At 39.6% G+C, this 14,859-nt stretch overlaps 1 protein-coding gene across 1 annotated transcript in view; it reads left to right on the plus strand.

Moving 5' to 3' along the window:
• Antxr1 (anthrax toxin receptor 1) overlaps window positions 1–14,859 on the plus strand; it is a 212,097-nt gene that overhangs the window by 112,873 nt on the left and 84,365 nt on the right. The window lies entirely within an intron of this gene.

A 14,859-nucleotide genomic window follows, 5' to 3' on the forward strand; every position in this document is an offset into this window, starting at 1 on the left:
ATCACCATTTCCCAAGAGTTTCTAAACTATTTTATCCTTCAGATTTTCCATAAATGCAGGCTACTCTTTCTCTAAACTGGTAATATTTTACTGTAAAGCAAAGTGTTGCTTTGAGAGAGTAGGCATCTGTGTCTTTACGTATCTATGTACCTGCAATAAAGAGAGATAGCAACCTACAATGATCTTCCCAATAAAGAATTATCTGGTCCAAATGACAATAATGCATTAGTAGAAAAATTCTTTTTAAAAAATCAGAATTTCTTGGAGGAGAATACAGGATTGTGAGTTTTAACAAGCCAGCCAGGTAAATCTTAAATACATAAAACTTTTACCATTTTTCTCACCTGATTTATCCTCCAAAAATAAGTCAGTAATATCCATTTAAGAAAAATGTTATTCTCTTGATTCACTCCTAAGCCCATTCATGTGACAGTTCCAAAGTTTTCATTTCAGAACATACTCTTATATTTTCCTTCTTTAGGGACCCTTTTAATATAAAGATAAGAATTTGCCTGAAACAATTATTTTAACCCAATATGACCACATGACCTTTTTACTATTGTATTGCCCAAAGATTTCAACATTTTCTCTCCAAATTATTTTTTCCATATTTTTCCATATCCCTAATTCTTTTCCACATTCCAAATTCACACCAAAATTTGGTGAGCGCAGACGTGTTGCTCATTCCTTTTTGAGCAGAAATAGCCCAATTATTAATACTTCATGGATCCTTATTTCTCTCAAGAAGGTGAGCTTCCAGCCTTCCAGTTAGGGCTCCCTAAGGTTATAAATTTGAAAAGAATGGGAGGCTGAAGGAAAAAAATAAGCATTTTAAAAAGCAAGTATCTGAGGCACCATATGCCCACATGCCTCTAGAGAAAAGACATAATTATGTCTTGTCCACTACTGCAATCCAACAGCTGGCACAGTGTCCATATGTAATAGTGACTGGGAAAATAACTGATGGCTACATGAAATGACTCCGTGAGATTAGGATGGTGCCTGCTAGTGAAGAATAAGGAAGCCAGGATGAGGAGGCTATAAGGATGATGGCCAGCAATCTGATCCTCATATCCAAAGAGTTTGGACATAACTTAAGAAACGCATTTACCAGATGAGAAACTGTAACCAGCAGTCTTGGGAAAGACAAAAGTCAAAGACATCTTCGGAAAAGCACAGCTACACTTAGGTACAATAGACTGGAGGAAGCAACTAGCCAGATTCAGGACAGACTCCTAGACTATCTGTAAGATTTGCAACCTACTGGAAAGACAGGCAGAACTTGCAGACTGATAGAATCCAGGTCATTATAGAAGAGTTGTGACTTGGGGAATATGGGCATGGCTTGAGCTTACCTTAAAATGTCAAAAACTTAGTCTACAGCATCTTAAGCTACAGCCTTAGCTTCAGGGGAAAGTGCAGTCTGCCTGTTTTGAGGCTAACTAAGAAGGAGATATACTTGAACTCCTTACAGAGACAATGGTGATGAGGGAGATGAGAGGCAGCTGAGGGAAGGCCTGGAACACCAGCTAGCACTGTCTGCAAGTTTCATCCCTGGACTTCCCATGTCCAGTTTCTATGTCAGTTTAGTTCCATTACCAATAGCTTTAAAGTAACTTGGGAATGAAAATTCAGCCTGATTTTGTAGTCCAACAGCTCTCTAGGTAAACAGACAGCTGGCATAGCTGCCCTTGCAAAAATCTCTTGAATTTCACCAGCATGGTAGGGAATGCATCCAGTGGTCTATGCTAAGTGGCAATCCAAGATAATAAAAAATTATTGTGCACTCTTCAGAAAAAGTAGAAATCAGACAAGAGTTTTTTTCTTCTATTTCTTTTCCAAGGTCAGAAAAATAATCTATCAATCAAAATATCTGTCCTTGGGATAAATAATTCATGCCAGCAGCTATAACCATGAGGGAAAGACATCCAGAGACCAGGGTACAATGAAAGAGGCCAACCACATGGTAATACTCAGGACCAACATGTACTCAACCAGAGTTATGCTCAAAGGGTTAAAGTCTCCAGAAAGAATAGTGTATCCCTGCCCTCCAGAAACCTTCAATGTAGTTGCCAAGACAGGAGATATACTCTATAAGATTAGCACAGTCCTGTGGCTTCCCAACACATCCTGATTTCTGATTGCAGTAACAGAAGTGATAAAACCTCAACTCAGTGAAGGTAAAATCTTTATCTGAGTATTGTGTTCAGGGTGAAGGATCTTCTCTAGGGAAAGACAAAACACTGAATGTGTAAGGAATATTTCCAAATATGACCTGTTGCCTAGAATATAGAATCAGAGCTCTTTATCTCTTTAGCTTGGAGATCTTTCTAATTAGCTACTTCATGTGGGAGTAAACTCCCTATTCAAGCATAGGCAACATGACAACTTTGGCAAAATGCGCATCAAGTGGCATTGATTATCAGATAGATGACTGAACTAGAGAAGCTGCAGCCTGTTTCCCAATACTGAGTCTTTGCTAAAGACTCAGAAGTCTATCAGTGACGGAATCGGTACATATGGTCTGTCCACAGATGAGTTTGACTTTTACCTGGGCTCAATCCCCAGAGCCATTACAAAGCAGACAACTAAATTTAAGAGTCTTTGTGGATGTTAAAGGCAGCTTCTCTTAGTGCATTGCAGATTGTTGAACCTTCACCTAAAACACATGTGGTCACATTTCAGATGAGAGAGTGCCTAAAACTCCTCCTGAGAATGACCTGTATTCAAAATACTCCCTTCCATTTTCAAACAATTAGTACATCATTCTCCTTTATTTATTCAACGGAGTCCCAGTAGAACTATACAAATTCAAGAGTTTCTATTTTGAAAAAATATCCTGGCATTTTTTTGTTATTGTTGTTTTAGCAAGATAGCCTGTGGTTTCATGTACTATCATTGGAAAAGGCAAAAGACCACAGAAATATCAGAATGCAGAACTCAGATCTCAAATATTGTTTATGAACTAAAATAAAAGGAATTTGCCAACATGTCTGTTTTGATAACCCTTGTATGCATAAAAATGTCTTTTCAAATATGTTTTGGAGGATTTGTGCTGATTTGTTTCTCTTGGATATTTGAGCAATTGACTTTTCAATATTTTTATCTCTAAGTGTTTTAAAGAATGTTTGCTCACCGTTTGAAATTTCCTTGTTTTAAGAGTAAATGAGAAAAAGGTTTTCTGAAACTGTTTTAGAAAATTCTGAAATAAGCACATAATAAGCTGGTAGAAATACAAGTTAAATCCAAATAACCCATAAGCAAAATAAATTTAATGGTACAAACTCAATAGTTTAAAAAGACATACTGACAGATTGTATTTTTAAAGCATTTTATTATATGCTCTTAATGATAAAACATAGGTTCAATAAAATGTATGACTACAGAAAGTTTGAAAATAAAAAATATAAGAAAAGTTATTTCAAATAAATATCAAAACAAAGTCAATAAAGGTCTATTAATACTGAATAAATAAAGCTTTTAGCCCCCCCCCAAATTATTGGTACCATAACATAATGGTAATAGAAACTAATTTGCACTTAATGATATGACCCCAACATATATAAAACAAAAATTGATAAAATTGTAAAGAGAAATTGAGAACCTCACCATCTCAGGAGGTTTACATACAATTTTCTTAGTAGTTAATAGATCAAACAGCCGAAAATTAATAAAACATAAAGGATTTAAATAACGCAATTAAACATAAGCTATTGCGCACACAATTAAACTCTAACATAATATTCAAAATAGAACCCTTTTATGGTACATTAAAATGAATTACAAGATGAATCACAGAAATATATTGCTTCAATTAGAAGACATACTTCCTGCCCACCCCCACACACACACTCATTTTAATATCTCTGAAATTAAGATGTTTCAGTTAATCAGTAACATACCATGACCTACTGGGAAATGATTTCCCCTAATAGTATATTAAATAATGAGAGATCCCCACAATGGATAAATCGAAATGTAGTAAGATGTTTTCCATCAATCTGTATACTACCAAAAGCAAAACTAATGAAACAGATGCTGAACAAAACAGATTAGTCACTTCCTGACAACCATCTACCCCTATGCATACAGGAAAATAAAAGCTCTAGCCATTCCCCTTGAGGGAACAGCCCACTGTACATGGGACATTGAAAGTACTTATTCCTTTTCAAGAACACTTTTTATACTTTTATGAAAAGTAGTCATGCACAAGGTTATAAAGAATTGATCATATAGATTACATACTGGAATGAAAAAAAACTGAAATCAATAATTAATCAAGTTAACAATCAATTTTGAAAAGTTCCTGTTCCAAAATTTCAAACAAACATCCAAATCATTGTGTGTGTGTGTGTGTGTGTGTGTGTGGGTGTGTTTATGTTCATACATGTGTGTACACACACTGGTACTAGGAGTTTAACTTAGGACTTTAGAATCTCACTTGGCTTTTTTGCTCAAACTAGCACTCTACCACTTGGCCCACACCTTTAGTTCTGGCTTTTTGCTAGTTAATTGGAGATAAAAGTCTCACAGATTTGTCTGTGCAGATTGGCTTCAAATCAAGTTCTTAAGATCTCAGTCTCCTGAGTAGCTAGGATTATAGAAATGAGCCACCAGCACCTAGCTTCCAAATCCTTTATGAGTCAAAGTAAGTTCATTATGTAAATAAGAAATACTTAGAACATCCATTATAAAAATGACATCCCAAAATTTGGAATGCATTAACATGGTTCTTAAAGAGAAATTTATCATTTAAATGGTAAAGTCAGTTGGTTCAGCATAGAACTTAGGAAGTCAGAGAAGAAACACAAAAGTAATAAAGTAAGAGTGGAATAGAAAACATGATAAATGGAATAGTAATAAAAGTGTTAGTTGAGTGCAGAGGAGGTGAAGAGAAAATAGACTTCAATCCAAAGAACTGTGTTATTGCTGGTGAGGCTTGATGGGAAGATGAGCCAAATTCAATGCAATCATGGGGTTAGGGCAGTGCTGGAGTGAGATCATCAATCCAGGGACAAAGAAAACACACACAACATTAGTCATCCCTCACCTACTCCTGAGTCTTTCTAGGAGGAACCTGGACACAAAGGGACTCTGTAAAAATAGTGCACAAAGTCTGCATGTCACTTTCCCTAATTTTATGGCCAATTAAAAATTGCCAAATTGCAATGAAAACTTCCAATATGGCAAGTATTTGACCTTAAACCAGGCTCTGGTCACTACTGTATATTTTCTTGTTTTGTTTATTCTTGCTTCTAGTGATAGAACATAAGACCTTGAGTGTGCTAGGCAAAGTGGCTACCATTGAGTTATCAGCCCTTACTTTTTTTAAGCATATAGTTCTTTGGTCTCTCACTTCTTGATATTATGCATGTGTTTTTCCATTTGAAATACTGTTTTCACTTTCCAATTTGACTATTGAAGCTTGTGAATGCTCAAATATCAGATAGCCAAGATAAGTAAATATATGAAATAAGTCTTAGTCACTGAATAAGAACTTGATAGAACATGTATATGCTTTAAGTCCACAGGCCGTAGTTAATAACTAGCATGTCTATTCAAACCTGCTCCTAAGTTAGTAGTGCTATTAGAGATAATTGGACCTTTTGGGTTGAGCATTCTGGATTAACAAATCCAGTTGTGAAAGAGACTTGCTTTGGGGAGTGCACAATTTAATGAAGGTCCAAAAAGGTTGTAGGCAGAGGCATACAAATAAGAAAAAAGAGGGAGAGGAGAGATTATCAGTTTAGGAAATGGAATCAAAATTAGAGAGAACACAAGAAGATCTCCTTTCTACCAGCACTAAAATAATTACCAGCTCTATAAATGGTCCAAAATTTACAAAATCAGTGCACTGAACTATCATCATAGAATGGGAGGAGACCCAGCCTGACCCAGGTCATATTCTCCTAGTTGCAATTGATAGCCATATTTCACTAAAATCCCAAGTTGCTCCTGAGCCTTGATGTGAATGTTTTAATCAGGATGCTATCTGGGAATGATGTAATGTATAATGTTTGCACTCCCAACAAGTAAGCAAACTTTCTCTCTTTTTCCCATAGAATGACAAAGTCCTATGAGGGCAAATAATCATTTTTCCATACTTATTCATTAGGGCACCAAGGAAATGCAGAAGGCAGTGGTTTTTTTTTTTTCTCCCGAGAAAACAAGCAAGTACCACAGCTTGCAGCATTCCTTACCATCACTATGGCTGCTAGAACAGATGTTAATTTACTCATTGCTCAAAGCAGTAGGCTGGATGGGTTTTTTTTTCTTTCTTTTCCTATTGTTACTTAAAAGCACTTGAAAATGACAGCAAAAATATTCCTAAGATTCTTTATGTAACCTAACATCAGAAAAATTGCTTTATTTGTAGACTGAGAAAATATGAAAGGTACAAGCAAAGGCAATTTTACCTGTGTTAATCAAGTTCATGGACTTGGAAAGGATATACAAGATTCTTGAGATTATATATTAAAGGTACAAACTTAACCAAAACAAATACCCACAAAATGCCACTTATGATAGCTCTGCCTAGCACTCTGGATGAATTTCACCATTGGCCTTAAAGTATGCCAATACACGAATGCCCAATAGATAAAAATGTGTGCTGACCATCCCGTATTTCATATTTCCTCGCACAACATAAAAGTATTCCCATTCCTACCTCCTGTACCTTTGTTCACACTTTATTTTCCCTCTGGAATGCCCTTTCTTCTTTCCACCCACTCCATCTCGCCACGGCTGCAAGGCCGGCCAAAGGTTGTCTGGACATGTCCCAGGATGCATCACTACCTTCAGCAAACACTGTAACCTCACTGTGCTCTGAGCTCTGGGCCTGTGGATTGTGGTATCCTCTAGAATTGAACTGCAACTAACCTATGCATCAATCCTAACTTTCTAGTACCCAACAACCATTTCAGGATTAGGAAGTGACTTGGTTACTTTTTCTGAGTCTCCTCTTGCTGAATATATGTTAGAGACTCAATAGGAAATGGTTTATTGGTTTTCTGATACCCTATTATTATGCAGTTTAAAGACATTTCAAAGAGTGCTCATCTGGGTCACCTCTAGTCAAGATTTGTCTTTATGAGGTACCACCCAAACTCACCCTAGCAAGCTGAAAATCTAAAGCAACAGCTAACAGGGTACAGTATGTTCACTTTCCAATAACAGGTAATAGTGATGCTGGCTCACACCTGAGGGTTGATCGCTAAGACCCGTTGAGCATACAACATTCAATAGATAGCTGCATGAAATGAAAGTAGACAAATGACCATTCTGAATGGGACACAAAAAAATTAAAATGAGAAATTATCCTTTCTCTGTAAGCCTTCTAACAGTTAAGCATTACTAAGTAACTTTCTCTGTAATAACTAATCCCTTTTCAGTAGCTAAGACATTCTGCATACTAACGAGTTACATCTTGTCTGCATTTTCTCTAATAACTGGTTTTGATTAACACGCTCTATGCATTTTCTGGAAAGAAAGGAAAGTGCTGAATGAATCCAAGATTTACATTTCATCACCCTGGCCATTAAGTGACATGAATTGTCAATACTGGGTCAGTAATTGACATTACTGTGATGCTGCTATAAATTAAGAAGAGTATAATGCCCATGACAGGACCTCACAGCTTGAGACTATAGTAGTATAGTGCCAATCCTCGCCTTAATTACATACTAATGATGGCTTATCTAAGTCCTTCTGGTATTGTTCATATAACGTAATAAGGTTTAGCACAGGCTAGAATTTACACATCCAAATGATTTCTGCTCCTTCAGAGTATTTGCCTTGGAAAGCCATCTGATTTCCCCAACAACACTGTCACTATTCCAACTGCACTCCATACTCTTGCTTGGAATTGCTAGAATTTGAAGACATGATAACTAAATATCCTCATTTTGGAACTAAAAGAGTGACAATATCATTTAATTTCAAAAACATTGTAAGTTATGTCTGGGGAGGCCTGGATTATCATCAAGCTGGGAACCAACTTGGTTTAAAAAAAAAACAAGACTAATAAATTATAAGATTTTGTCTGGCCTATAAATTCGTTTTAGAAGCTGTTCAAAAAGGGTGGGTATCCCAAATCGCCACTCATTTGGATGCAACTTGATTCATTTGCATGTGGGAGTTCGGTTATGTCTACTTCATGAACAATCTCATTGCTTTATAGCTATGCTTTTTTTTTTTTAAGGAAAAATCTTCCACAAAAGCTAATGTAATTTTCACTTAATACTTCTATATCCCTTCTTGTAATATCTTTAGTGCTTGTTCAATTTATTGCCATTTCTTGCTTCTCAGGTAGCAAGAATCCCCTCAACACGGGGATGGAAACTTAGAGACTCATGTTTCTCAAATACATAATCTAGAACCCCACCCACTAATGACACACTCCAGTCATTGTTAACATGAGATTACTCACAGAAATCAAATTCATTTATCTGGACCAACCTTGGGCACAGACTTGAGCAAAGAAACAAGGAGAGAATGGGAAAGGAAGTCACATGTATTGAAGGATGATGTTTACACATTTTGCCTTGTGTCATCATAAGTAGGAACTGTCCTGACAAATAGGAATCATCTTCATTTCACACAGAGGATGGATAACTTAACCAAATTTTCCTATTCATAAGAGGGAATTGGAATATATTTTTCTAATTCCAAAGCCCGGGCTCTTTGCAGTGATGTTGGCCCACCTGTTTCTAGTGATGGAAGAGGAGTAACCATGGAGACCTCTGCTCCAGTGCCATTTCTTACACACAGTAGCCTGACCCATGGCCCTGGAGGTAAAGATAACAGAGGGAGATTTAATTAGTATTTAAGTCAGATGAACAAGCTATATTGATGGAGGGTATGACATTAGAGAAGAAGGAAACAGAAAAAGAAAACTCAGATTAACTTCCAGTTCTCCAGCTGAAGTTACTAAGGAGTATTATTATAAAGATGAGGAGAACAAGCAGGTTTGAAGGGGAGTCTAGGAGTTCAGTGTGAACTGTTGGGGTTGACATATCATTCAGACCTAGAATGGGAAGAGATCTAGGTTAAAGATAAAGGTTTAAAAAAATAAAGATTTAAGTGTTTAATATCCAGATAATTTAAAATAGAAAAGCAAATGAGACCATTCACAGAGGATGTTAGAAAGGGAAACAGCAATGAGCCAAGAATGGATCCATTGGTTATACAATTGTAACACACTTAATTCCAACTTGATGCCACTGAATAAAGATGGAAAGAATGGAAATTTTTAAAAATGAATGATTCTATAGGGTACATTGACATGTAAGTGTCAAGGTATGAGCCATTGAGGAAGATGGAAAGGAATAACCAGAGATAGAAGAGGGATCTGGAGAGTAGTCTTATAAATGCCAGGAAATGGAATTTTAGTAAAATGCAGGATGAGATGGGTGGGTAAACTAGTTAATCCAGAAACAACATTCAGAATATATAAGCTGTGAAAGAGAGAGAATTTTGGTCTCCAGCCTTGTCCATCCAGAATTTCTCAGCAGCAATAAAATGACTTGAATTTCATCTTTCAAAAGAAAACTTGCCCATGCACTGCCAGCTTTGTCTGGGCAGGAAACAGAGCTCTGAGCAGCTGCTTAGAAAGGTTCAAAATTCCACTTCAGAGCGCTGGAATGTGACACCTCCCAAGCACCAGCTCTGGCCTACAGAGAGGAGGGGGAGCAGATTGCACAGCCCTCCTGCATCCCTCCACCCAGCAGGAATACGCCTCACTCTGCCCCCAGGGACTCGGATGGAACAGGGCAAAGATAACTTGCTTATAGTCTATTATCTTGTTATGTCCTCTGCACCAGGATCAGCCCTGGCATCTACAGCAGGCAGATGGCCATGAAGTTACAAAGCAGAGGGTCCAGAACCACTCCTGGCTGAAGGGTTTCCCTTCATGGCTCCCAAGCATGCATACAAGACAACCTCACCTAGTGGCAGAACAAGGAAGAGAAAGGGTAGATGGTAGATAGGGTAAGAAAGAAGGGAGAAGGAGACTCTGGAAGCTTCAAGTCATTAGCCATGTCCCCGGGTGCCCTGTGGAGGGGACAATCTGGAGAAACAGCTTTCAAGAAGCCCTAAAGCATCAGCAGCTCTTTTCCTGTCATATTTTTGCCAGTGATTGGCTAATAACCCTTCAAACCTTAGTAATTCATTGTTTCATGTAAGATGTTTACAAAGATAGTCCAACCATATGAAAGCATCTGGGTGGCTTCAGCTACTCAGTGGAAATACTAAGATTCTGCACAACTTCCTGCAGCACACAGAACTACCACAAACCTCCACTCACCAGTGAGAGCCTTGTTAACAGACTGAGCATACTGTTGGTAAAATGTAAATTATTGCAGTTGCCAACACCCATCCTGGGGTTAGTGACAATAAACAATATTGGGGGTCTCTATACTGAGGACAGCAAAGCATCCCTTGGTTGTGAATAAAATAAGACAGAAGGCCAAGAATGATATCAGAAACCCTCTGTCTCATCTTTTTGACTTCAGGCTGAAGACTGGCTGAGTATGGCAGCAATCCAGCTGGAAACAGAAGCACAGAATTAAATAGATTTACAGGTGTCTCCCAGGCACAGGACCTGGCCAGGGAAGACACCCAGCCAGGGGCTGTTACCCAGAGCTGATTAGTTTGAGTCTTAGGACCTCCTCACTTGAGTGGTCCTTTGTAGGCTTTTCTGATGCCGAGAGGATTTATTTTTCTTCTAAGAGACTCTACCTCCAACTTGTGGAAACATCAGATCTCAGAAAACCCTTTTAAATAGAATAGCCAAGAGTGATCCTTACTCTGGGACTGTACACACCCAAGAGAGAAACAGAAGGTCCAAATATGCAGTTGAATCTAATTTACTGAATGAGTAGCAGGAAGATACAGGCCTAGAGTTAAACACACACTGGGGCCCCTAACATGGAAGAAAACATCGGCACTTAAGAAGTGTTTCCTGCTTGACCCACATAGTTTTCAAGGTCCAGTAGTAAGAGGACATTTTATTGGCTATACCAAATGCCACGGGCATTAAGCAATATCCCCATCGCTAGCCTGACAGGAGATTTAGGATTTCACAAAGTTTCTTTATGTTGAATTCCTCCCAGTCTCTCACAAATTCCTCTCCATTTTATCCTCCTCCATTTACTATGGCAACCCCCAAAACAAAACAGAAAAGGGCAGCAATGTTTGGTTTTATATGCAGAGACCTGGCTCTCTTCTATCATTATGAACAAGCCTAGACATGATTCTTCACCCCCAGCCCATGCCATGTGTCAGAAATCCAAAATCCCTAGATTCTCTCTACCAAATAAGAGAAGTTCTCATTGTTCAAGTTTCCAAATCTATATCTTTGAGAACAATATCCTCCTTTGTGTTAAGCAAGATGCCCTCATTTCCTGAGCTGGAGCAGAAGGAACTAAAGAAAGCTGTGATGCAGCCAGCCTTCAGAGAAGGTCATCCCTAATAACAAATCCCTGGGGAAGGAATAGGGCTGAGCACTTGCAGCCTTCAAATTTAATATTACCTGTTAGCAGGCTTAATAGCAGGCCTCTGGGTAAGCATCTTATACATCCTTTGCTATTTGACAAGGGAATGAAGGCTGAAAATCATTCACTGAAGAAAATGAATGTGCCCCCAAATGGAAGATGTGCCATGCGTGGACAGCTTCTGTGACTACCTGTTTCCTTTCAGCACTAGTCACAAATCTGAGCACCTATCTATCACAGTTCTTTGGGTTTTTGTTTGTTTTTTGTTTGGTTTGGTTTGGTTTGGTTTAGAAACAAAGAGCCATCTTTTTTTCTATGAACTTTATTTCCACTTTGAAATTCAGTAAGAGTTTAACCGTGTTGATAATTAGACTGATTCTGGTGGAGAAGAGGCTGAGCACATATTGATCTGCAGTTGGGCTGTCCACTCTCCTGGGTACCAATCCTGAAAGTAGTGGTTAACACAGAGGGGAGCTAACAGTGACTAAGACAGAGAGGGCAGGTCAAGGTCAGAGCCCAAGATTTCAAAGCAGTTTGCCCTAGAGCAAGAGAACAGAACTGGAAGCAGGGCAAGGCTCTATAAGTTCCTGCAAGTGTTCTATGTCTCTTGGACCTTTCACATACCTCCCAACAACCGGCTGAGCCTGCTCTGAAGATATGGGAAAGAAAGTGGAGAAAGGAAGAGTTTTTATCTAGAACTTGAAAGATGCAAAAGGTCTGAGTTAGAGCAACTGAACTTACGTTGTTAATGAAGCAGATACCATTTATTAACAGCACAAAAGTCTGTTTATTTCTGTACTGTGTGTTGATATTTATTCGACAGCGAACACAGAGCCATCCTTACATTGGGTATAAATCACTCTGCACAGGTTGTTGATTAGAACTCCAAGGAAGGGCAGCTGTGCCTTGTGACTCTGACTTCACTCTGAATGAAATACATGGCACCTTGGCTCACCCTCCCCCCGCCCACCCCGGGCCATGTGAATAAGTCCCTTCCTCAGAGCAGGGAAAGTAAGTACAAAGCCTCAGTCCCTAATAGAGCTGTGTAGCCTGCTAGGTAAACCTGTGAGCCAAAGTTCCCATGTTTAGATTCTGGCTTCTCTGTGTGACTGTGGGCAAGTTTCACCACTTCTCTTTGCCTCCATATTTTTACCTGTGAGACGGAATACTAAAATTATTAAATTCATGTTAATGTGAATGAGACTAAATGGGCTAACAGAGGGATAGCATGTTATTACAAAGGGAAAAAAGACTCCCTTTACATCATAAGTGCTCAGTAAATACCAATCCAATTAAGAGCAACTATCATCAATATTGTCGTAACCATCATCTTTATCATCATCATCATTCTTCCAGAATGTGTGCTCTTAAAAAAATAGAGAATATTTAATTTATTCACTATCTCCTACATAAAACAGGCTGGAGGTATAGGTGTTGAGTAACATACACCCCTGCATAGTGGTTAGCTGTTTAAACAGCCCAGTCAGCAGACTGAACATTTGGTGTCCATCTTATACACCTGAGGTCTTCTCAGTAAGCACAGATAGACCCTCAATAAATAATTTCTGGACAAATTAATGAATGACCCTCAGAGGTTGTATGCACTATCTCCATATGAAGCCTAGCCTCAGGTCTAAGTTTATGGAAAATCAAGTTCATGCCCTTGGTTTGATGGTAACTCTTCTGAAAGGAGCATGGAGATGGTTTTCTAGATCTTAGAAACCAGCCTAAGGCTCTATCCCTGGGCTGACTCCAGGCCATGAGAAAGTTTCTACTCTTACACCATACTTAACACCCACAAGAGACTCCCTCCATGTATGCCATGTATGTAGTGTGCCTGGTCCCTTTCCTGAGTCCCGCCCTTCCTCTTCCTCTCTTCTACAGCCCGGTAGAACTGACTTCTCAAGGTCAGATCAAAAGTGGCTAGAGAAAAAGCTAGACATTATTTTACTCAGATCTGGCTGTGCAGACATGCTTTACCTGGCTGCACAGGAAACCTTCTCCTTCCCCTAAAGATGGGAAAACATGTCTACACAGCTTTGCTTCAGTTTATCTACCTGAGTTGAAAATAGAAGCTCAGGGAGGAGGAAATGGTGTAGAATAGAAACTATTGCAGCCTATGGTCATTACTATGAAGCTGCTGCTGTTTTATAAGCCTCTGGGTGACACAAGCCACTTATTATTCCAAGTGCAGACAGGTTTATGATCTGAAATGCTCACTGTATTTACTGTCATGTGGAACTAGAGGAAAAGAAAGTTACAGCTCCATGTTGGATGAGGTCTTGAAAATCAAATCACTTGGCCCCTGACACTCATCTTCCACAGGCATTAAGATGTCTTCCCTCCATATTAAGGGCCTAGAGCACAGAGACAAAGCAGCCAGGAGGCTTACCCTTGATTAACAGTATGTTGTGTTGACTAACAACCTATTACACTGTTGCATACAACAGCATTCCAGCAGTCTGTTCTGCCATGGTCCTGTCCATTACAGGCTCTGTGCTGTCTCCCCACCCCTCACCTGGAGCTGCCCAGCCCTGCATCAGCCCTGTGACCCTTGGCTCCCTGGAGGGCTATCTAACATTGCCAGTCTAGGTTTCTTGGCTGGGACCAGGAGTGTTTAGTTCCCCAACTACTTAGTCAGAGACATTCCAGGGAAGTTTGGGGAGTAAGGGCTACCTTTATACAGCTTCCAGGAGCCCCTGCTGAGCTCTCAAGTGGGGAGTGAATCTCCTCTGGGCTCTACCATGAACCTGCCATCCTATCCTGAACAAGCTACCACCCTTCTTTACCCACACATGGGGAAGGAACAACTCAAATAGGAGAAGGAGGTGGTACTGCAAACTGACTCCAGTGAAGATACTGAAGATTGTGGGTGTCATATAAAGAAAGCTACAACTCCTGTGCTCTTGAGCCCATGACCTACTGAGCTAGATGCTCTGGAATTAGGACTGTCAAGTAGGAAGCTCCATGTGCTCTGTGTGTGTGTGTGTGTGTGTGTGTGTGTGTGTGTGTGTGCGCGCGCGCGCGCGCGCGGGCGCCAGTACTGGAGCTTGAACTCAGGGCCTGGATGTCCCTAAGCTTTTTTGCTCAAGGCTAGAGTCTACCACTTGAGACACATATCCACTTCTGGCTTTGTGATGATTAATAGGAGATGAGAGTCTCATACTTTTCTGCCTGGGCTGGCTTTGACCTGTGACCCTCAAATCTTAGCATCCTGAGTAGCTAGGATTAAGGTGTGAGCCACCAGCTCCTGGCAGACCCACAGAGAGCTGTTACCCAACCCCCAAAAAACTCCCCATCATCGGGGGAAGTGGTCAGGATTCATGATCTCCAGTGGCTTTCTTGGATGCTGCTTTAGGATGCTGAG

Source organism: Dipodomys ordii, unplaced genomic scaffold (genome assembly GCF_000151885.1).
Source record: "Dipodomys ordii isolate 6190 unplaced genomic scaffold, Dord_2.0 Scaffold63, whole genome shotgun sequence".
NCBI lineage: Eukaryota > Metazoa > Chordata > Mammalia > Rodentia > Heteromyidae > Dipodomys > Dipodomys ordii.